This window comes from Convolutriloba macropyga, chromosome 1, assembly GCF_964194025.1.
Source record: "Convolutriloba macropyga chromosome 1, txConMacr16.3, whole genome shotgun sequence".
Classification (NCBI taxonomy): domain Eukaryota; kingdom Metazoa; phylum Xenacoelomorpha; order Acoela; family Convolutidae; genus Convolutriloba; species Convolutriloba macropyga.
The window spans coordinates 27,605,230-27,627,567 of record NC_134468.1 but is presented as its reverse complement, the minus strand read 5'-3'; the positions used below and the strand labels follow the sequence as shown (position 1 = coordinate 27,627,567).

The 22,338-nt window shown below is 38.3% G+C and overlaps 2 protein-coding genes across 10 annotated transcripts in view; one reads left to right on the top strand and one right to left on the bottom strand.

Moving 5' to 3' along the window:
- The window catches only part of LOC142337496 (hydrocephalus-inducing protein-like), a 389,940-nt gene that overhangs the window by 192,742 nt on the left and 174,860 nt on the right, over positions 1-22,338 (bottom strand). The gene's annotated exons all lie outside the window — the stretch shown is intronic.
- Positions 1-22,338, top strand: part of LOC142337456 (urotensin-2 receptor-like) — a 48,861-nt gene that overhangs the window by 7,027 nt on the left and 19,496 nt on the right. The window contains exon 2 of one of the 2 annotated variants that reach the window (XM_075386696.1): positions 2,004-2,157. The gene's annotated coding sequence lies outside the window, so the exon portion shown is untranslated. Of the gene's footprint in view, positions 1-2,003; positions 2,158-14,874; positions 14,894-22,338 lie in introns of those variants that run through there. The other variant, XM_075386724.1, reaches the window with a different exon arrangement.

The following is a 22,338-nucleotide window of genomic DNA, read 5'->3' as shown; positions in this document are numbered from 1 at the left end:
TCCCAAATTGGTTGTTTGACATTATGATAAATGAAATGATCAAGACAGGTGGATGAGTCTCCCACAACACGTGTTGGTCTTTCTGGAGCTAGTTCGAATCCGTTTGCGGTTATTAGATTTTTGTAATCTCTGGTCAACTGGTTATTTTCCAGCGTATTTATGTTTATGTCACCACATATAACCGTTGGACAAGCAGAGTAGCACTGTGTTTCAAGGAACTTTTCGAGTTCAGATAGAAAGTCTTTCTTATTAGCTCTAGGTTTATTATAGATAACAATCAGTTTAACTTTTCTGTTATGTATTCTAATTTCAGCAAAAATGGACTCTTCAAATGGACTTTCACAAACTTTGACTAAATTACGAGAGTTTCTTAGTTGAATCATGACACCTCCACCTTTAACCGTATTTCTATTTTTAACCGCTATCTGGGTATAACCATTTATCGAGTAACTATTTATGTTGTCATCATTTGACAACCAGGTTTCACTTAGACATAGGATATCAGGCTGAGCATTCAACCTAAAAACAAGTGATTCTAGTTCCGCATAGTGTTTCCTAATGGATCTCACGTTCAAATGAAGAATTGTTGCATCAAACTGCTCATCCACATCTACAAAATTTACAATTTGTTTATTTAGTTTGTCATAGTCAGAACCCAACATCGATCCGAAAGGGCTGATTCATTTGACTTTGGTTATTGGCTTTCCGTCCCCAAAAAGGCGTTCTTTTGAAACAACGCATTACATTTTCAATGTTGTAACTGAGATCTACACCCCCTTCGTATAATCCGTTTATTTTATATACAAGGCCATCTGGTTTCCATTCGTAAAAAATTGCACCCTCTCTGGTCCAAGTTGCGTTGATTCGAATATCACTTCGCATCAAATTGACAAAAGCCAATCGTTCTCTGCTAATATCTTCGTAGATTTTGGCACTCAGGTTGGATGGAATGATCTTCTTCTTTTTGAGCATAGCAATTTTAGTTGACCTACGAATAAATTTGTGATACTGTGATTGATTCATTTAATATTAGGAGGCATGTGGATTTTTAACCCAAGGGTTATTGTCGGAATAATTTACTTAAAAAACTACGTTAATTTATTTTTTCCTAAATAAAAGTGTGGGATTGACCCATCGAACTAAGCGCAGATAAATCTACAAAACGTTTCGTAGAAAAAAAAATGACGCTTACTATTTGTGCTCGAAAAGGTCAGCATGACCTATTTCTGAATTTAAGCTCCCTATAATTCAATCTCAAGTTAATCTAAGTGAATGAAAGACAGTTATTAGCTGCGCTCAAAAAGGGAAAATCAGAGCAAAAATTTGAGTAATCTGCGCGAATTAACTCTCATCAAAATAGATGCACTCTCAAACTGAAGCACATCAAATACTTAATGCTCCCCAGTACAGGATAATCAAAAGGGTATTACTTGAAATCTACCCGGGAAAAGGGGAAGGAGATTAAAAGAGGAAAGAAGCAATCTGCGAATGATGGCTTCCTTCGTTCACGTTCTGCTGTTCACTTGGTGAGAATTCTTGGCCCTGAAAAATAAGCTCACTTGTGCTTTTTTAGAAGATACGTCGTTGGACAGATGAATTGATTCACTCTTTTGTATTTCTCTTTATTTTCATTTTCGCCTTCATTGACAAAGTGTAAAATATGGATAAAGCTGCCGAGGAAAAAAGAAATATAATTGGAAACGTGCGTGTTTTAGCAGCAGAACATTTTGTCAAATTTGTTCATATTACACATTTTATTTTCCGCTCTGCCATGTATAATTCATGCTCCCTCCATTTAACTTAATTTTTTCTTCACTTCTTTATTTCTCCATAATTCCCCTATCCAATAAAACCCGCCCCTTCTCTCACAGTCGAAGCTCTCTTGGTCCCAACCCCCGCCTGCTTGCAAATGCTAAAAATTCCACACAAGAACAAATTTCAAGTGCAAATTTGTTGTTCAGATGCTTTTATAACCTAATCTCAGATTGTCACACGCGTCACAGGTAGCGTCTGGGGAAGAAAACTTCAAATTCAATTCTTCTCCCCCCTCCTTACATTCCAATTTCGAAACAATGCTCTGCTCGCATTTATTAACAGCCAGCAGCAGCCCAAACGTAAGGGCTATTATTACCACAGTGGAAATGTCACTAATATCAGGTGAGAGCCAGTCACGCTATTTTAATTTTAATTCAAATCACAATTCAGTTCTAATATTAAAATGTCGCATCACCTTTTTACCCCCCCCCCCCCCTCAGCCCGAACGTTTTTTTTTAACAAATTAGTTGATAATATCTTTTAATAGTTTAATAATAAGAAAAAAGGCTGATCCTTACAATTAATATCTACCATTATAAATGAGTAGAAAATTAATTTTAGTCGAAGTGCAACCGGGGGAAATATCACCGTGGAGAGAAGTTGTCATTTATTATCATTTTCACAAAATTGTAAATTTGATTAGGCCATAATTGGTAAATAATTTATAATAAATCGCAACCACTAGTAAAACAATTACAGATTTTCAGAGCAAATTTGCATCTGAAAAACAAAAAAAATGATCAGCAAAAATTTATGCGAACCCCGAGATTAATTTCCAATTCAATGCAAATTTAAAAACTGAATCCAAAATAATTTGTGAAACCCTTGAATTTGTACCTCAAAAATCACCACTGATTAGAAGCGTTTAATAAAGTCTTACACTAGAACGAGTCACACTTAAAACCAATTGAGCTAGAGAATGATAAAAATTGCGTTTCAACAAAATGATGTTTTCACCTCCAGAATAAACTGTAAACACAAAAATTGCAACAAGAAATAGAACGCCCAGCACAGAAACCAAAAAGGAGGATCAGTTATTCATCCATCCAAAAATTCCACTCCATCCCATGCTATATTTTTAAATCATGCGTAAAGCATGAATACTTCAATAATAACCCATATAAAGTATTAAATACACGAAATTAGTCTTCAGTTATTTCTTTTTAATAATTGTGAAAGACGAGCACGACGAAAAAAATATTGATAAATTCCAGAAAAAACTGAATCAAATCATAGATCTGTTCTCCTTTCAAATTTAACGGATGCAAAATCAAAAAAAAAGTTTTTTACAGACAAAATTTGAAGTAGTAGCGATCAAAATTCTAAAATACCATTAAAGATGATGACGCAGGCTGACAATGAAAATAGACAAAAGATTTGTAGCATCAAAAAGGTTGTCATTTATAAAATTTATATCAAAGTTTCCTAAAATTATCAACTTCAGACGTTGAACGCGACATACAGATTCCCAAAGAAAACAGTTTAGAATAAATTTTAGCTGAAAAGTAGCAAAATAAAATTCAAGTCTCTTATGAAAAGATCAAGCAATTAGGAATTTCAAATTTTGTTTATTGTTTAGATTTGAAGAAAGAGGGTGAGAAGATAATTTCCCTCCTAGTTTGATGTAGGGTTTATAACAACAGTGTAGTTTCAAAAATGTTAGACAAATCATGGTTTCATCAAAACATTAATTAAAATTTTCTTTTGTATTTTATAGTTTTTTTTAATTTAAACTACGAACTGTTCGCAATCCAAAATTTTATCTTCACTGAAAATCTAAGATGCCATAAAAGTTAGGGAAACATCGGTCAGGAAAAAAACACTTCAAAAATATCGTTCAGTAAAAAGGAGCGAACATTATTTACAAGGTTTTCCAAAAAGGCATTACTTAAATTTGGCATGACCTCCCTTTTATCTATAAAATGTAAAACTATCACCTCTGTTTTCTCAAAAAGACTGACAAATTGTTAGGGCATCATCTTAACCGGAAACCAAAATGAAGCGTAGTAACATTTCCACAATTTTTAAAAAAAAGTTTTTTTTCTATAAAATTCTCCATCACTTGAAACCCTCAGTTGACCAAATTGTATGAAAACTGTAAGTTTTCTCTCCGTTTTCTTAACAAAAATGTTGAAGAAACTCCAGTTCAGACTTATTCACAATCAATTCTTCGAAGAGACTGGCGCAGAAAAAATTTTCTACTATTTTGTTTAACGATCAGATTTGTAGAAATATGCAAAATAGCTAGAAATTGTAACAAAGCAAATTAATTTACCTTGTTGTTGTGCTGCGCCTGTTTCTATATAAATAAATGACACGTGCATTGTGTCGTCTTCTGAATTTTTGCTATGCTCAACAGTGAGGTGACTCTGCGGCCCAGAAGACCGATCAAAAACCCAGGATTTAAATCGGTGAAGCAAGCGCTACTTTGTTACTCAGCTACCTTTCATTTTGCACTCTTGTACGCTGATCAAAATTAGATTGTCTCAGAATAGTTATATCTTAATAAGGTTCGTAATATCAATTATCCTCAGATAGATAACAGAGGTAAGAAAATTACTTGCACTTCAATAGAACAAAAACAACCTCAAGACAATTTATAATAGCAATTAGGTTAATAATAGCACAAATTCCCAAATGAACTCAACCCAAATGCTCACAGTATCGCAACTTATCTTGCACTTGCAACTTTCCAAGTTTAGTCTCACTTAACTAGGAGTTTTTCGACCTCTCAAAGAATCAACTTCTAGAGTTGTTTCATTAAGAAAATCTTTCTCTGGTGAGAAAAATCTCTCCTGTGGGAAAAATTCTACCCTCTCTAAGTGTTTCACTTCAATTTATATTCAGTCAACACGTTCTTATCTAAAGCAAACAAAACAAAATTTCCGAAGTTAACATTGCAACTTACATTTGAAATCTGTCAAATTCTATAGGAGAGTTTTATTTACTGTGAAAATAAATTATTGAAAAATTATGCTCTTTTATTCAACTGCCGCCAACCATTGTTCAGCTTCTATCTTATCCTAAGTAAACGATCTTTGGACTCTTATGTACACATACCCACTTCACTTCATCACACATATGCACATGACATCTCAATCACTGTTTGCTCAGTAAAAAAACGCACGATGCTTTGAACGCTCTTATCGCTCCAATTTCGCTATCAAAATCAACTAGCTGAAATCAATCTGTGTCAATTGCCATGTGTTCAATAAACAACTAAAATCAAACCCAAATTAAGAGAAAACCTCCTACACAATTTCTTGTAAAAAAAAGTGGAAAAATTGATTTTCCTAAAAGCCCACAATATGACCTCTAGGTGTGAATGAGGGGTCAAATATCAAAGAACTTCACAGAAAGTCCATCCACAGTTGTGCCTAATCACAAATTTTCCTGTCCTAACTCTTAATAGGATACCAGCAGTGCACGCGCTCACGTTTCGCGAGTGTTGCATAGGAGATCGAAACTCAAACGGTTTTATCTCGTATTCTAGGGGTAAAACTTCTACGGCTACAGTTAATTGCAAACTCGCGTGTCAACTAGTTGCATGCAAAAAATTGTCCCAGATTTTTTGTTGCGAGTTGTTTGCGTTTTGAAATTTTTTTAGGGAGTCATCGGTGCCAAAAACGCGAAAAATCCGCAGCTCGTCCAAATTGACCGGGGTGGAGATTTTTTGTCACAAACTGTCAAGTTATTAAATTAGTACCATTTGCAAATCATTAGGCCGCTCAAAAGGCCAATTACCTGTTTTCGGCACTCGTAAGATTAAAAAACACCATCGGAAAGCCCTTGAAAAGTTACACTAGCCCTCCAAAAATCAAAAAGCTACTACCAATACTCCACGAATAATTTTGTGGGGTTGGTCTGACCTCAAATCAGAGCCCAAATTTGGATTTCCCGCATCAAAATTAGTCTATCTACAAACTTTCAGGTCAATCCGACTTCAATTTTTCGCGAAATGACTATTTCAATAATACCCTTATTTTGTCTGCCTTAAACAACCCAAAAACAAACTAAACCCTTTTCTCTTGGTACTGGAAATAAAAACACAGCATGCTTATTCGTTTTGAACCTAATTTTGCCGATATTTTTTATTCAGGTGGTCAATTTTTACCCCAAAACGTCAAAAATCTTCAAATTACCTTACTTCCGGCGTTATTAGCTCGTGAGTGTATGGTTGTAATGACCCCGACACAATGCCAGCTCGAGAGGATCACTGGGTGTACATAAAATTTGGTTACCGTCCGCTCAATATAACTAGCTAAGGGGGCGGCAGGACTGATCGACTTGATGGTATTTTCATAAAAATACTAGATCAGTTTATCTCTGTTAAAACTAAAATCTTTCACTTCAAAACCAATTTCGTTCAAAATATATTCACTTCAAAATTTAAATTTGCGCTCTCCTGGATTTGGACTTTGGCCTGGTGCACAAATACAACTTTGCTAAGTAACCGAAATATTTTGACAGCTCAACACGCTTTTGTGCAGTATTGTGTTTGTTTAAGATATAACGCTCAACTCCTCTCAGTGCCGCCTTCGAAACAATAACCCTCTATAAAAGAAAACTAAACTCAAATGACTAACTTAAATTAAATAACCTGACTTAAATTACCTCACTTAATCGAAGTATCTGCGTATGACAATTTTATCGTAAATCATGCACTCTACACATACTGTGACAACTATTACAATCGCAATTAAAGATGATGTCGAGACATATAAGTATAAACTGCTGTAAATAATGACATAGTATAATGAGTATATATGCTAGTACCTTTAAACCTAAATATTACCAAAACGTCAGCTAAGCAACCAGATATTAGAAATTCTTTAACAACTCGAATTTTTGAAGAAAACATCCATCAAACATTTTGAACTCATTTGACAAGCAATTCAGCGTCGTGCTTCTCAAACTGTGTGTCAAGTTTTAGCACAGCAGGAATTGGTTGAGAAACGATTTTTAGAAATGTTGGGTTATGGGTTTTCGCAAGCGGAATAAAAAGCGTTTTTAACTAAGTAGAAAAAATTAATTTCTCAAAATGAGAGAATAACAAGAATGATACTTTACAGTAGAATTTGGAGATTTACAGGAGATATCTGATTATTAAATCAAGATGGTGATTTGATTTTGGGGATGAAAAAGGACTCAAAAATCAGCTGTATATATACCCATTATCAGTGTGAAAAAGTCAAGATACAAAACTAATCTTAGCACCATGATTTATAGTTGGGGTCACAAGGGTTACCCAATATGATTTGCTTCTGCAAATCAGTCGCGAAGGGAACCATAAATGGAATGCATTTGCACTTTTCTAAGAATTCGTTTACACTTCCGGAGATAAAATAATCGTTTAATACATGCTGGGAAGATTTTACATCAATTAATCTAACTCTAATAATAGTTATCTAGAATCATCAGTTTGAACCGAGTATTGATTCACAGCACCATTTCTTGAAGATTCTTTTATATCAGTATTGGTTACTTGAATCAATTTACCTCTGTCAGATTAATTTGGTAAGTTAAACTTTCTAATAATACTAAGTTTAAGTCTTCAACTCGAATCAAAATTCTAACACCCCCACTCAGACTTGAGCTGATTGGGTAGAGTCTTTTTCCATTAAAACTGCTCAGAATGTTTCAACTATCGGAACGGGTAAGGACTTTGTGAAGATGTCCGCTGCCAATTTGTCTGTGGGAACGTAATCAATTGAAATAGTCCCATCCTCCGTCTTGTCCCGAATGAAGTGAAACTTTGTCTCGATGTGCTTGCTCCTCTTGCGCATGACTCGGTTTTGGCAAAGTCTGATATAACTTTGGTTGTCCCCTCCAATTGCTATTGGACGTTTCTGTTGGATGCCAAAATCCTCTAGAAGTTGTTTCAGCTAAAGTGCTTCCTGAACTGCTGCTGCCATACCCTGATATTCTGCTTCTGATGAAGAAAGAGCAACTGTGGCCTGCTTCGTGACACCCCAGCTGAGTGCTGCGCCACGTCCGTTGAGCTTGAAATAATAGCCCGTTATTGATTTTCTGTCTTTCACATCTCCAGACCAGTCTGCATCACTTTCCCCGATAAATCATAACTAGCCTCTTTTGTGTAAGTAAGTTTTAAACCTTTTGAACCTTGAAAATATCGCAAAGTCGTTTTCCGCATAGCCAGTGTTGATTGGTAGGTGCGTTCATGTGTCTGGACAGAATGTTGACTGTGAACATGATGTCTGGCCTCGTCTGTTTGGCCAGATAAAGAATTGATCTAACCAAGCTTCTGTAGATCCTCTGGTCCACTTCTTCGTCTCCGTTCCGTGCTGTCTGAAGTTTCAAATTCAAATCAGCTGGAGTTCTTGGGGGTTTCCATTGATCCATTTGAAACTGCTCAAGCATTGTTTCTATGTAGGGTTCTTAGTCGACTGTGACTTTGCCCACTTCTTGTTTGACTCTAAGGCCCAGAAACCAGTGTAGTCTTCCTCTGTCTTCCATGTGAAATGTTGCCTGTAGTGCCTTCTTGACATCGGAGATCACTGTCATACTTCTTGATGCTAATAGGATGTCGTCAACGCAGACCGAGATGAAGTTTTGATCCTCTGCCTCTGATCTTGCGAACAAGCAGTGATCGTTCCTGCTTCTGGTGAACCCCTGTCTCAGTAGGAAGTTTGCCAGCTCTTTACCAGTTGTTAACAGCCTGTTTCAAACCATAAATTGATTTATTTAGTCGACATACTAACTTCTCCCCATCTGATCCTTGTTTTACAAACTTCTGTGGCTGTTCCAGATACACTTCCTCCTCTATTGGTGAGTGCAGGAAAACCGTCTTGACATCAAACTGGTGCATCACATGGCCCTGCTTCGCTGACAGTTGAAGTAGAATCCTGAATGTCTCTGGCTTACATGTAGGAGCAAAAGTCTCAAAGTAGTCCAGTCCTTCCACTTGTTTGAAGCCTTTCGTCACATACCGTGCTTTGTATTTGTCGACTTGACCACCGGGTCCCAATTTCACTTTGTAGACCCATTTGCCCGGTATGATGTCCCCCTCTGTGGGTGGCCTCTCTAGGTCCCCAGTCTCGTTCTCTTGGAGCGCCTTGACCTCGTCATTCATTGCCCGGTACCACTGGTCCCATTTGTCAGCTTGCTTGGCTTCGTGGACTGTTTTCAGTTCCACATAGTTACCCTCAGTCACAGCAAGATGGGTCCTGACTTCTCCAAAAAATTGCGGAAAATTTCTTGCTCGTGTCCCTCGTCTGGGCTCTGCCCTGTCCGCTTGCTCCAGTGCCTCTTCAAAAAGCCAACTGTCTGTGAGAAGTCCTCCGTTTCACTGTCTTCCAGTGACTCAGAGTCTCTGAGACTCCCTCTTGTTGCAGTAGATTCTTCATCCAGTGCTGCTTCCTCAACATCTGAGGCATCTTGTCTCAGTGTCGTTTCTTGAGTGTTCATGCTCTCTGCGTAATGCCACTCTTCCTTTTTTGCAGGAGATGTGCCCTGCTCCTCTTTGTTGCCATCGTCTCGATGATCATCATCTGGGCGCCAGATACCCAGTTGCTGTGACGCCTCACCTAGTAGGTCGGGCCTCTCTGTTGTCGGAGATTGAGCCCACTTCGGACTCCTTGATGATCACATCTCGAACAGCCACAACCTTGCGTGTGTTGGGTACGTACACCAGGTATCCGTTGTCTACTTCAGTGTAACCCACAAACTTTCCTTCCAGTGCCTTGGGTTCAATTTTGCTGACATCTCTGTCCCACTTCCTCATGAAGACTAGGCAACCAAAAAATAGAAAGTTTACTAATTGAAAGCTTAGGTTTTTCTTCTCCTCTGCTGGGCATTTTTCTTCTCCTCGTCTCACAACCAAGTTCCTGAGACTTGTTGCGCGAAGAATTGCTGCTCCTCACATCATCTTGGGAAGTCCTGAGTCAATAAGCAAACATCTTGCCATCTCCAGCAGTGTCCTGTTGCACCTCTTAGCTAACCCATTCTGTTGTGGCGTCTCTGGTATGGTCTTTTCCTGTAGAATGCCTGCATCTAAGCAGTATGTCTTGAATTGCTCTGCGAGAAACTCCTTCGCATTGTCTTGCCTCAGCTTCTTGGGCGTCCCCACACTGAGAACAAATTTCTTCAGGCTGGCCAGTGCTTCACTCGGAACCCTGACAGTGACTCTACTCTGAAAGTTCCCATCACGTCTGTGAACACCCTCTCCAGCTTCTCTTCTGCTTGGGTCTCTGCCACTCTTGGTACTGGAGTCTGTGATCTTGGCCAATGCACACACATTGCATACATCATCGAGTTCCCCCACTGTCTCTGGTGCATTCCTGGCCACATCCGCTTGATTCAAATGACCCAATCGTCCGTGCCAACTCCTTTCACTGTCAAGTTTCACGCTGTTGGAACTCATCTTGAATTCTAGAACGCTGCAGGGTAAGTAAAACAAATTATTTTCTTGTGTTATTTTTACCCGAGTTCCCTTCTGGAGTTTCATGCAGCTGTTTCCTTTCTCGAAAGTGAAGCTATGTCCCCACTCTGTGCATCTTGAGACTTATAGGAGGTTTGAAGAATAGTCCGGCAAACACAAACATTTTTGAGTTCGCATTGGAATTCCCCTTTGTTTGAGGGTATGCTGATCCTCACACAGCCTCTGCCCACCACTCTGGAAGCGTCTCCGTTGTGATTTCTGACCACTAATTGAATGGGCACAAAATCCAGGAACGCATCGATGTTCGTCACTATGTGATCTGTACAACCACTGTCCACTAGCATGCCTGGTGTCTTCCACTGGGTAAGAGCTGCCCAGTATTCCTCGTCTGGTGAAGCCAATGCTGGACCCATTGCCACTGACTCCTGTTTGCCTCCATCTCTTTGTCTCTTGCATGCCCTGTCTAGGTGACCTTTCTCACCACACTTGCTGCATTGTGCTGTCTCCTTCCTGCTGCAGTCCTTGGCAAAGTGTCCAGGGATGCCACACACAAATCAGTTACCTTTCTTGGGTCCCTTCTTGAAGTCACGCTTCAGTGCCAGTGCCACTGAACCACTTTGTCCCTTGTGCCTCTGTGCTGTGCTCTCATGGAAGTTCTCCAGCCTTTTCCTCAACTCTGTGAAGTTCGTTGCCGGGTTAAAGCTTTCCTGTATAACAAAACTTTCATACCTCATTGGCAGACCATTGAGGACCAAGGCGTTGAATAGGGTCTCTGAGACTGCTTCCCCTGCTTTTTGTAGCCTTGTGAGCAACTCCTGTCCTCTGAAGAAGAAGCTATCCAAATCCTCAGCATCCTCGAGCTGCAATCGAGCAAGCTGTGTCACCAAAGTCACCAATGTCGGCGTCTCCACACTCTGAAATCACTCTTGCAAAAGCTTCAAAGCCTTTGCTCCATTTCCGATGCCGTCATCTCCCACACAGTCATGTCTCATCAGCATGAGGGTTTTTGCATCTAGAGTCAGTGCCAGATGGCACCACACATTGTTCCGTTTCTCCTTGATGTCTGCAACTTCCTTCTCATATGCATCCTTCAGCAATTTGTGGTTCTTCTTTTCATCATTGCTCGCCCCATTGGCTCGTGGTGCAGGCTCGTTGGGTTGCTCCTCTGACCCAAGTAGTGATTTGTAGAGTCCCTTCGTCTGCATCATTGCCACAAATCTTGTGCTCCAGATTGGAAGTCCTCTGCCTTTCCTGTGTAAGTCAGCAGCTTCACTGTATGTTGATCCATCGTAGTTTGAGCAGGCAAAACAGTTGTGGAAAGAAAAGGTACTAAGCACAAAAGGATTATGACTGTCAACAACAAATTAGTTTTGTTTTAGAAATTAGTTTTAGGACTTACAAAATTGCTGGGCCCATAACCTGTTGGGTTATGGGTTTTCGCAAGCGGAAAAAAATCGTTTCTAACTAATTTCTCAAAATGAGAGAATAACAAGAATAATATTTTACAGTAGAATTTAGAGATTTACAGGAGAGATCTGATTATTAGATCAAGATGGGGATTTGATTTTGGGGATGAAAAAGGACTCAGTGTGAAAAAGTCAGGATACAAAACTAATCTTGGCACCATGATTTATAGTGGGGATCGAAAGGGTTACCCAATATGGTTTGCTTCTGCAAATCAGTCGCAAAGGGAACCATAAATGGAATGCATTTGCACTTTTCTAAGAATTTATTCACACTTCCGGAGATATCATAATCATTTAATACATGCTCGGAAGATTTTACATCAATTAATCTAACTCTAATAATAATTATCTAGAATCATCAGTTTGAACCGAGTATTGATTCACAGCACCATTTCTTGAAGATTCTTTTATATCAGTATTGGTTACTTGAATCAATTTACCTCTGTCAGATTAATTTGGTAAGTTAAACTTTCTAATAATACTAAGTTTAAGTCTTCAACTCGAATCAAAATTCTAACAAGAAACAAACTCACAATTGATTTAAAAATATCTGTATTTTTTTAAAAAATGGATATTTTTACACACTCAGTTACCCAATCCCTTGCATATAGCAGCACAAATAAAGAGCGACAATACACTTTTCTATTAATAATGGCACGTTGTTTTAAAGAATGAGTGGCATTCAGTAAAAAAGTTTGCAGATTGAAGGTGTAATCATTGATAATTTCAAAAATTAATCCATGTCCATTTCATCATTGACCTTCACCAAGCCAGTGCGTTTGGAGACTAATTTCTTTGGTACAAATCATCTCGTGAACTATTGGAGAGCAAATTGCACAGTTGTCATGTTCTCTAAAGGGTTTTGGATTGATTTCAGGTTCAATATTAGCTGATTTAATGTTAATATTTTGCATAATAATTATCGATACATGTAATCTTATCTTTTCTGTTAGTCGTATATAATATGATTGCTAATAACACTGAAATTTGAATTCAGTGTTTTTTGTCACTATATTGAGGAGCGGTGAAAGGGGTCTGATAATACTGTCTACTTCATCCAGTTCTGCACATATTGCTCACAGGAAAACTATTACTTAGCTTCAAAGATCACGAATGTCTCGGGAAAAGCAGATAAAATTGTATTCATGTTGAAATTGCGGGCTTTACCCCAATTCACAGTCTTTAAACTTGACATTTTGCTTCTTAAGAAATATAAAAACTGATTATCCCATCATTAATGATAAAATAATCCACTATATTATTTATTTATACAGATAATTATTTCTTAATAAATAGCTCACAAAATACTGAACGATGAGCTCCATGCCGAACTTGAGAACTTTTTATAATCTTGCTTTCTTTTTTAAAAGACCAACGATTAGAGATTTAGGAAAACCTCTCAACTCAACAAGAATCTCTCAAACTTAATATAAAGTTGCATATAGTAACATTTGCTTGACAACATGCATATATGCTCTGGGTAACCTTTTCATATTTTCGACCTTTACTTTTTGCTTTACTCACATCCGATCAGTACGCCTAAAGAATTAGAAGTCGCAAGAGATATACAAAAAGCTGATAATTTAAAAGCATTATAAGGACAATTACTCAATTTTCCAGTCGAGAAAACCAATTATTTCACAAAACCACCCGGTTGAATTGAGCTGTATTGAGCTCTAGCATTTTAGAAGAATTAACAGCAGCGAAAGGTAATTGAAAAATTGTTTAACAAGCTTCAATTGATTACATTTTGAATGTAAAGGACAGAGAATTACGATTATCCCTCATAATGCAAATGCTAACCGGCTTTAATGGACATGATTGAAATTTACCTTTTGCAGAGAGACTTGCAACTGTGCACTTTAAAAAAGTGGTGCCCTTCAGGGACCGTGAAAATAGGTCATTTTTAACTAAAAACCGAGCGAAAATCGCTCTTTATCTCCCTGTCAATTTAGAACGCATATTACTGTCAGACCCCCAGGTTCCAAAATTTCTTTCATCTCTAAGAGGTCACACATTCTCGAAGGATTTAAATTTCACCTTGCAGCTATTCAAAAGCTTACCTATAAATCTGACTCTGAAAACTATTTTTTTTTAATTTGAACGAATCAGCTACGCAACGAAATACAAAAATTGATCAGAAACTGAAGGTTATCTCGGCCGTTAATAAGATTTGATTTCAATAGAATTTGTTAAATTCTTTTTTTCCTCTCAGTAATGAAATTTACCTTAAGATATTTGATAATGAAATTTGCTTTAAGATGGTATTTGCCTTAAGATAATTTTCCTATTGAAAAACTGTTTTCCCTAATTGCAGTTACAGGGTAACTTTCAGCGTTTATAGAGAAAACAGTGTGCATGCAATTGCAGTTGTTCATCCTCAATAGCAGACAACGAAAACCCACACAAATGATAAGAGCAAAAAAGGATTTTTCATTTTGTCAGACAAAGGAACGGGGTCAGTTTTACTACCCCAAAATCAATTAATTTGGGCACAGACACAAAAGAAAAGAGAAGAGATAGATAGAGAGAGAGAGAGAGAGAGAGAAAAGGGGAGAATATGATCACATTATTGTGTTGCCCAACTATCTCAAAGGAGCCAACAGGCTGGCCAAACTGGCCTCGCTCTCTTTCTCTGCCTGTATTAGCATGTATGAGCCGGAATTAAACAGGGAACCGTTTTTACTATTGTAGACACTTGCATTTGCCTTTCACAACCCCCCCCCCCTCCCCTTCCTTCCACCCAACCGCTTGCCCTTCTCAATACGTGGCAGCCTCAGGTGTCAATTAATGCGAGATTGACTTCTACTGGACCAGTGTTGGATACAGGTTGGTCCCACAAGGGCAGGCGTGCCGATTTTTTAGTAAGCCGACAATTAATCAATAGGTATAACAACTGAAAAGTAATTGGTTCATAGAGAGATCAAAGTATGCTCAAAAGGCAACTAAAAGAAAAACAGATAAACAAGCTTAAACCAAAGTCAGTTCAAAATAATATACATTTTTTTATTACCAGCGAAAACGTCCAAACCCATTACGCCGTTCACTTTCAAAATTTGCACAATTCAACAAAACAAATACTTGCGCAATCGGCGGCTTGAATGGTCACGGATTAGCCAAAAGCAATAGACAGTTTAACAAAATGGTATTTTTGTTTCTTCGGCACTAGAGCTATTTCTACCGTAGCCTAAAATTAGCCAGTCATGCCAAGGTAAGTTGAGCATCTCTGCTATTGACATTTAGATGGCCAGAATTAAATTAAACTTCATTGTATTTCAGAATCAAATCAAATCGTTTTTTTTAATAATTGCTTTTGAGTGCTCTAAAATAAAAAACTAAATATCTATTGAGTTAGAGAACAATTGGCTCTGTTATTCGTGCAAGACACCATTGATGAAAGTCTTCAGTAACAATAATGGGTCTCCCATAAAAGCATAGTTTAAAAACAATCAATTACAGATAAGGATCAAGCTACCAAGAGACCAGAGAAAAATATCGAAAATATTCTTGACAGCTAAATTTATTCTATCTTTTACTCCGAAACTCGTAAGAGCTGATTACCATTTGAGATCATTTTTCATGTAACCAGCCATATTGATATAAGTTATTATTTCGAGCAATTTTTTCAGTTACATAATAAGTAGTTAAAAGAATTTTGAAGTTTAGAGATCGACATGGCAAACAACGAGACACTGATTTTGTATAATCCTTGTACGAGTACAAAGAAATCGTACAAATCATATACGACCTAGCATGATTACAAAGAAAAAAAATTGATATCCTCTTAAATACTATCATTTTAAATCGACATTTAGTAGTGAACTGATGCCAATTAGCACGCGATATTAAAAATAACTGCTAAAATTTTGACAAACAATAAATAAGGACTGGGCAGTAGATCGAAAGTCAAAGAATTCCTAAAGTTAGGAAAACAAATAGGAAATTATTCAGTTTTTAGACTTGAGACTAGCCCATTTGATCATGCCTCGCGGGCCTTGGCCATACCTTCTTGGAGTGAATATAGCACAATGGAAATATTATCACGACCGAAAATGTTACGCGTGATAGCTGAATAAAATCGACCAGTTCAACGTGCAATTTATAATCATTTTTGTTCCATTTGTACTAGCCGGTTCGGTGATATTTTGTTTTAACTCTTTTGGATTATCCTTAGACTAAGATTCTTATCTTATTGTTTCTAAGTTCCAATTCTTGAGTGAAAATGTTTGTGTTTAATAAGATGAATTTACTTGAAGATAAATAAATAGCAAAAGTGGAAAGAATATTTTAAGTGTACACAGTAACTTGTGCGCGGAGGTTTATCTGAGGGAATGATTGAAAAAGGCTGTAGAGAAGTGCGTACGTACAACACTAAAAAGTGGGAGTAAAAAAGATTACTCATGTTACTCATACAAACAGCAAACAGCACTGTATTAAATATGGAAATAGTGGAAATAGTGTGGGAGGGAATAGGAGAGAAATGTTACAACTCACCCCCCTTCGAAGGAAAATATAAAAACTACAAACTTACCAAAGGTATGTCATGCATAATAATTCACGGGCTAAATAGTCCATATCAAAATAATATGCTGAAATGCATAATAAACGTAGAATCAGGAATATACGAACAAGTACAAGTAATACCAGATACAAACAGTGTTACTAGAGTTAATGACAAGTTATTTTTGCTGGCTCTGCTTCTTCGCTTTCTGGTTTATCGGCCAGGGCAATCTAGCATATTTATTTTCCCAGTTATAATCTTTTTCGAAACCATCACCACTTGGGTACCATATAGTAGATAAACGCTCTTTAACAGTTCCCTTGTAGACGTTGAAGATTGAATTTTCAAAATAAATTTCGGTGTCGATCGCGGTTGCCAAATCAAGTAATTCTGCCAAAGATGTTTGCAATTCCTTGTATTTTTCGTCGTCCAGATTTTGAATTAGTTTAATTGCCTCAGCACGTTTTACATCGATGTCAACGCTTATTCGCTGAATATTTTTCAGATGTTGGCCAATTTTACGATTTTCTTCTGCCTTCACGTTAGCATTTCGATACAGTTGTTGATATTTTAGCTGCTGACTGTCAGCTTTCTCTAAGGCTGCTTTTAGTTCAATAATCTCGTGGTAACACTGAAGATACTCGGCCTCAAAACTTGGTTTTGTTTTAACATTGTTTAATTGGGCTTTTAGAGACTCATTTTCACGTTTAAGTTTTACCAGCTCAAGATTCTTTTCTTGCAATTGTTTGTCCGCAAGCACACAGTTTTGGATGGATAAGTCATACCTTGATTCCGTTTCGTTCCAGTTATGCTGTGCTCGATCGAGGGCTTTCTGTAAGTTGTCTATTTTCTTTTGCATAATATCCTCATTATTTTGTTGCGTTTGCAATTCAATGGACGATGTTGGAAGATTTGCAGGGAAAGCAGGTGAGCTAGAGGTACAAGGCTGCGGATTTCGTGGAGGTTTTGACTTTACGTAAGTTGAGCTAGAAGTACAAGGCTGCGGATTTCGTGGAGGTGTTGATTTTACGTTTGGCCCGAGCCATTCCGAGTTGTACCCATTTGGGAAGGCGGTTAGATACTGGTAAGGTACGTTTAGATAAATTTTGAGCGAGTTGAAATGCACGGTGTAGGTTTGTGTTGATACGTTTCTCATCTTGATCCGACAAAAATTGAATTCAGGCAGTAGTTGAAGGTTTCCATTCTCCAGTTCAAATTTCCCAATCGCATTTGATGGTAAAATATGGCGCTTCGTATTTAACGTTTTGTTCTCGTACTCTCGATCAGCAGTCTTTTGCCAGATATTGGCCTCTGGTTTCAAGGAATATTGCAGGAACTCAACAAACTGAGGATTTATGAAGTTTAGATGTTGTTCTCGTTCTTTTTGTATCTCGAGTCTCGATTTTTTGTTGGGAAATTGTCCTGCCTCTTTTGGGAGGTTGTCGAAAATTTTTCTTTTCTTCGACTTAGTTTCTTTGGCTTTTGCTGTCCACTTGTTAAAGTTGGAAACAGGAGTCTCCAATATTGGAGCTCTATTTATTTTAGCAGGAACCGTGTCCTGACTGGTTACTTGACCGGGATTGGCAGGTACCTTGTCCTGATTTGTTACTGGGTCAGAGTGATTTGCTGAATATGCTGGTGCTACAGGATCCATGTCCTGGGGCTGCGTTCCAATGGGAGCGTGTGAAGGATCCATGTCCTTCGAGAGAGTGTTAAAGAAATAGTGCACTGGGGAAGTCAAGTTTTTATTTGCATCAGTGCTTGATACGTGATCTTCGGGGGCTTTAGAGGTGCTATCAGACTCGCAAGTGGCAATAACGAGGTTGCCGGGAATTGAATTTATGTCAGGGATATCAACGCTAAATTCATCTGGCGTGACAATGTCAGGAGCTGGAAAGAAGTCGTCAATGTCGAAGGTCGTATTGACGTTTAGAGATGACATGGTAATGTTGATGAAGGAACAGTAAATAATCTTATTAAACACAAACTCATTAATTGGAACTTTTCCAAAGTTTCATTTTAGTTCATACTAAGTACTAACAGTATTCGTATACCATTTTAGAATATTATCCTATAAATATTATAATAGTTTTACATGCACTACAAATTTTGTTTTGGAGTTTTAAAATCTAAGGAGGTGCTAAAGGCGCACTTGCACCCTTTTGATTTTGAATGGTAGGATAAATTTTTATCTCCATTTCTTCCGCATACTTCTCCTGGTGTTCATTGGAGTTTAGCGGTTTGTTTACAGGTATATAACCTGTTTTGTTTTCGTCATCGTTCGCACCATGGCGATTGAAGATGGAAGTGAAAATGGACAGAACGAACAAATTGAAAACTGCTCCTAGCAGGATTTTGCTGAAGCCAACTGTTGCTCCCGTTAGTCTGTGTATTTCAAAAGCTTTAAGGAAAACGACAACAATTTCCGTTATAAGTTTGACGAAAAGGAAAACTGCAAACCAAATACCAAGTTTTTCTAGGTAGTAAGCAACAGATCCAAAGGCTGACTTGAACTGCTGCGTGAAGTAGTTAGGTGAAAGGAATGAGTCAAAATACATTCTATTATTCAAACTGAGCGCCTGGTCTAGCTTTCCGGATTCCATGATTCGGACATTGTCTCCATTTGTTAGTATTCGTCTAGTTAACTTTTTAAGAATGGTCGCAGAAGCAGAATTATGGATGACATTGTCCCAAAAATCTTTTATTTGGGCAGGTGAGTAGAGACCTGACCGTTGTAGGTCGTATTCTTCTGGTTCAGTAATGTGGCCAATCTCCGTTGGCTCAAAAATTAAAGGTGCATTTACTGGTTCCGGTGCCGGTGAGAGCTTATACCAAGAAGTAGCTACGTCAAGATCTAGTTGGAACATATTCCCGTATGTTCCTTGACATGGGATTTCGTTTGCGAAGGGGAAGGTTTGACGTGTAATTGGGTCAATAAAGTGAGTTTCCCTTCGTATTCAATTGGAATGCGGTCATAGCATCTATCAAGGATTTTCAGAGGTGAAATAACCTTTGGGCATTGATACAGCCAAGCAACGCTACCATCAGTGTCAAGAAACATGGAACGATCTCCAGTGAGCATGTATCCAGCTAAACGAGTATTCTGAAGAGCTAACATAAAAATAATTAAGAATTGTGTCCTCTCCAATTCGCAGTCACTGCGTAGAAGAGTAAGCTCAGAATGGCGAAGCCGCTTAGCGTTATAAAACACTAAAAAGTTTAATTTGGCCTGAAGATGCAGCTCATAGTCAATTTTATCGGCACCAAATTGTTGCCATGGAGTTTCACCATATCGTGTGCCGTTCGGATGCCATCTATAATTTAAACTTGAATACTCGAGATTCTGTTGTGAATCAATTGAAAGTCTGTAGGAGTTGGATGAAAAACTCGAAGGTTTTCTGGGGTGCCCAGAATCCAAATTGAAACCGTTGTCATATGCGACGAATAGGTTAGCGAAGTTTGTTCTGTAAAGTTTTTCTGGCTTGCCACAAACTTGTTTCTTCTCGTTAAACACCCTGATTCTGATATCAAACTTGATAGGATTTGAGCTATCATTGTGCTCGGTGCTATCACTAACTAAGAAGTATATAGGGCTTTGAAATTTTGGTGTGTGCTTCAACATTCTAGCAGGTTGGGAGAACAATTGAGTGACCAGACAGTTTTCTGGTGCGTCCCAAACATAAGCATGTGGGTCTAATGTTGTAGTGAAGCAACCCTCTTCGTTTAGGGTACATGGGAGTTTCATGCTGAATGGATTCCTGACTTCTAGGGTTTGGAAGTCTACGTACAAAGTGACATTTTGCATAAAGGTTACGATGCTTAGGTGCTTTACCTCACCAGAGTCATCGCATTCATCTTTGTTTTCGCGTTTTGTTCCGGCATTTCCCCATGACTGGGTTTCGACATCATAGTCGACACTAGCTGTGAATGTTTTACCCCAGTAGGAGATATTGAGTTCTTTTGTTGCTATTGCTTGTCTACAATCATCTGCAGACAACACATAGTCGGTGGTAATTGATGATTGTTTATGAACAATGGATGAATGCGAGAACATGCCGCAGTGAAACCTGAGTGGTTGGATCTTCACTCTACACATTGTAGCATCTACTGAGGTGCGGAATGAACGTTGATACACATGAACGTAAGCATCAGCTACTTTGACCTGTTCAGGTGAAATTGTGCAAGGAGCGACTTGATTAAGGGAGTACATGCGATTTTTGCGCATTCGTTTGCAATCATAGTGAACAACTTTTAAAGACTCGGACACATTGTCCTTTTCGTCTTGCTGTTGACTTTGCGTTTTAGTTAAAGTAATGAGTGTAGAAAACAGAGTAAGTAAGAAAGTAATAGATAAGAAAAGGAATTGTGTTTTTAGAGAACAACTCATTTTGGCAAGATGAAATGTGGGACTGAGGAAGAAGTTTTTGATCGTCTGTATTTATACTCCAAATGACGTCATCGAGTGAGACGGGACCTCATTGGTCCAGTTTTTTTCTGCACTCATTGGAGTTTTTTTTTTTTTTGTGTTTATGGATAATAATAATTATGTCGACCTATGGCACGAAGGCCTCGGCCAAGTGATCTGCTACGAGCGGGATCTGGTGACTGACTCGTGTTCCTATTAGCAGTGGATCCTTCATCTGGATCTTGATGAGAACCGATTGGTCTCTGAACAGTGTGTGTCTCAGGAGTCAACTTACTTATCTCAGTAAGTGAGTTATCTAACTCCAGATGTTGACTTTGCGTCCTTGGTGTAAGGATTGGTGGTGGTATTTCCACGGGGTCAAGTGTTTTGAAGGAGCCGTTGGTTAGAATTTTATTCAGCTTTCTTCCTCTTTCGGCGCTGAAGTTTTGATAAAATGTTTTAGATTCATCATCTAAAGGGCAGTAATTTGAAATCAACTCAGGCAGGGTTTCCTCTTTTGGGAAATATTCGATCAGGTGATTCCTATGGACCACCTTTTTCACCGAATTGTCTTTATCCAAAGTGATTTCGTAGTTAACATTGGTGATTGGTTTAGTTACAGTGAAAGGTCCCATGCGTAGAGCACTGAGTTTTTGACTCTTTGACCCATCTATTGTGTGATTCTCAAGAAGAACTTTTTGTCCTACTTGAAGGGGTTGACCTAGCTTGTGTCTGTTTCTGTAAAAATGTGATCGGTCTTGTGTGTTTATTGAGGTGAAATATGCATTTGCATACGTGTTTTTAAATTTATTTTCACGGTGAATTAAATTTGAAGATGATGGTTTAAGTAGCAGTGGATTTACTGCATTGTTTTTCGTGAAGGTTTCAGAATGCTGGTGAGAAGGCAATCCTTCACAAAATTGAGCCGAACAATTTAGGTCTAGGTTTCGAGTAAGTCCCAACTTCATTGACAATGGGATCTGTGGTTTTTGACCAAAGACAATCTCGTACGGAGTTTGACCCGTTCCGTAATTAACGGACGTATTATGAGCAAACGCAAAATTTCCTACCAGTTCGGACCAATTTGTCCCCTGGTCAGAGATAAATTGCCTGAAGTATCGACCAAGATGCTTGTTTTGAATTTCTACCTTGCCATTTGTCCATGGCGAGTAGGCTGTTCTGGGTGCATGTGTTATCCCCATTTCTTTCAGCCAATGTGTGAAGTCGTGATTCATGAAGGCAGTGCCTCGATCGTATACCAACTTTTGTGGTATCCCAAATGATGTAATGAACTTTTCGAGGGCTTTGATAGTATCTGATGCTGAGGTTGATTTAACCGCGTAAACTTGTACGAAGCGAGAGAATGCATCCACAACAACAAGGCAATGCTTTTTGCCTTTGCTAGAAGGGTTGAGAGGACCCTTGTGATCTATGTGCACCGTGTGCATTGGGAATGGGATGTCATCATTCCAATTTTCAAGGGGTGCTTGGTTTGGTTGACTGGGTTTGTGCTTGTTTTTCTGACAGATAAGACAGTCATTAACAAGCGCTTGGACCCATTTTTGCATTCCAGGCCAGTAGAAGTATCCTTTTAAAGTTAGCAGTGTCTTTTCTACACCCATATGACCAGCTAAGGGGTGACTATGTGCAAGGGCAAAAACAATGAGAAATAAACTTCGTGGCAAGCAGATTTTTTGTTCAAAATCAGAAGACATGTTTGGTTCTTTATACACCACCAGATTCTTTTCTG